Source organism: Crinia signifera, chromosome 6 (genome assembly GCF_055691185.1).
Source record: "Crinia signifera chromosome 6, ASM5569118v1, whole genome shotgun sequence".
In the NCBI taxonomy this organism is placed as follows: domain Eukaryota; kingdom Metazoa; phylum Chordata; class Amphibia; order Anura; family Myobatrachidae; genus Crinia; species Crinia signifera.
In genome coordinates this window covers 283,060,446-283,063,198 of record NC_139222.1, presented here as the reverse complement: position 1 = coordinate 283,063,198, position 2,753 = coordinate 283,060,446, and positions in this window count along the sequence as shown.

Below are 2,753 nucleotides of genomic sequence, written 5' to 3'. Positions count from 1 at the left end.
AACCCTAACCTCCCCCTGCAGCCTAAACCCAAACCTTCCCTCCTGCAGCCTGACCCTAATCTCCCCTCCTGCGGCCTATCCCTAACCTCCCCTCTTGCAGCCTAACCCTAACCTCCCATCCTGCAGCCTAACCCTAACCTCCCCCTGCAGCCGAACCCTAACCTCCCCTCCTGCAGCCTAACCCTAACCTCCCCTCCTGCAGCTTAACCCTAACCTCCCCTACTGCAGCCAAATTCTAACCTTCCCTCCTGCATCCTAACCCTAACCTCCCCTCCCTGCAACCTAACCCTAACCACCCCTCCCGCAGCCTAACCCTAAACTCCCTTCCTGCAGCCTGACCCTAACTGCAGACTAACCCTAACCTACTTCCCTGCAGCCTAACCCTAACCTACTTCCCTGCAGCCTAATCCTAACCTCCCCTCCTGCAGCCTAACTCTAATTTCCCCCTCCCAAATCATAACCCACCTCCCAAATTCTAACCACCCCCTCCCACTTTCTAACCCTCCCTCCCTCATCCTAACCCTAACCTCCCCTCCCGCAGCCTAACGCGAACCTCCTCCTCCCACAGCCTAACCTCTGTACTAACAACCAGGACATTTTGAGTTGCTGGCTGTCGGAATCCTGCTGTTGGTCTCCTGACTGTTTGTATATTGAAAGTTTCCCCTGTCAGCGCGTCTCTCCCGGCTCTGCAGCTGATTGGATCCCGTCTGCATCTTAACTGTTTTTTTTTTTTGTTAATTAGCCCCAGAACTAGTATAATCTACAGATATACACACAAGCAATTGTTTCGTGGCATCGACTCACCTGCTATTATTTCTGCAACAGCAATGCTACGATTCTATTTAACATGATACTATTCAATGAAGGGTCCCATCATGCACACACTAGACCTTCAATGTGACCTAGGACTGTACATATTATAGTGAATGTTAATTAAGTCTATAGAATATTGTTATTTAAGTTTAATCTCACAGATCCAGATCATTTATAATTAAATTATTAGTGTGTGTATTAAAATTTCTATTGAACGTTATTTGTGAGCTACTTGTTGTCATTATTAATAAACATCAAAAATCCTTTGCCCAAATTGTGTCTGTGGGAGGAATCCCTGCCTCTCTGCTGGGTTGTGGACTAAGTTGAGATTTGCACCGAAGGCCGAAGAAAGATTGATCATCGACAGCGATAAATACAAACTCTTCCTTCTTCTTACAAATTCGTATTCTCACATTTATTATGAACCATATCCAGAAAGGGTTAATTTGCTAAACCCAGTTTGCCATAATTGCTGACTTCTTGCAGAACACCAGTCTGCCAGCAGTGGGCCGGGAGCCGAGGCGCTCAATAGATATTCATATATTCACTGCACCCGATCATTAATACGCAGCCTAACCCTAACCTCCCCTACTGCAGCCTAACCCTAACCTCCCCTCCTGCAGTCTAACCCTAACCTCCCCTCCTGCAGTCTAACCCTAACCCTCCCCTCCTGCAGCCTAACCCTAACCTCACCTCCCGCAGCCTAACCCTAACCTCCTCTCCTGCAGCCTAACCGTAACCTCCCCTCCTGCAGCCTAACCGTAATCTCCCCTCCTGCAGCCTAACCCTAACCTCCCCTCCTGCAGCCTAACCCTCCCCTCCTGCAGCCTAACCCTAACCTCCCCTCCTGTATCCTAACCCTAACCTCCCCTCCTACAGCCTAACCCTAACCTTCCCACCTGCAGCCTAACCCTAACCTCCCCTCCTGCAGCCTAACCCTAAACTCCCCTCCTGCAGCCTGACCCTTACTGCAGCCTAACCCTAACCGCCCCCTGCAGCCTAACCCTAACCTTCCCTCCTGCAGCCTGACCCTAACCTCCCCTCTTGCAGCCTAACCCTAACCTCCCCTCCTGCAGCCTAACCCTAACCTCCCCCTGCAGCCTAACCCTAACCTTCCCTCCTGCAGCCTGACCCTAATCTCCCCTCCTGCGGCCTAACCCTAACCTCCCCTCTTGCAGCCTAACCCTAACCTCCCATCCTGCAGCCTAACCCTAACCTCCCCCTGCAGCCTAACCCTAACCTCCCCTCCTGCAGCTTAACCCTAACCTCCCCTACTGCAGCCAAATTCTAACCTTCCCTCCTGCATCCTAACCCTAACCTCCCCTCCCTGCAACCTAACCCTAACCACCCCTCCCGCAGCCTAACCCTAAACTCCCTTCCTGCAGCCTGACCCTAACTGCAGCCTAACCCTAACCTACTTCCCTGCAGCCTAACCCTAACCTACTTCCCTGCAGCCTAATCCTAACCTCCCCTCCTGCAGCCTAACTCTAATTTCCCCCTCCCAAATCATCACCCACCTCCCAAATTCTAACCACCCCCTCCCACTTTCTAACCCTCCCTCCCTCATCCTAACCCTAACCTCCCCTCCCACTTTCTAACCCTCCCTCCCTCATCCTAACCCTAACCTCCCCTCCCGCAGCCTAACGCGAACCTCCTCCTCCCACAGCCTAACCTCTGTACTAACAACCAGGACATTTTGAGTTGCTGGCTGTCGGAATCCTGCTGTTGGTCTCCTGACTGTTTGTATATTGAAAGTTTCCCCTGTCAGCGCGTCTCTCCCGGCTCTGCAGCTGATTGGATCCCGTCTGCATCTTAACTGTTTTTTTTTTTTGTTAATTAGCCCCAGAACTAGTATAATCTACAGATATACACACAAGCAATTGTTTCGTGGCATCGACTCACCTGCTATTGTTTCTGCAACAGCAACGCTACGATTCTAT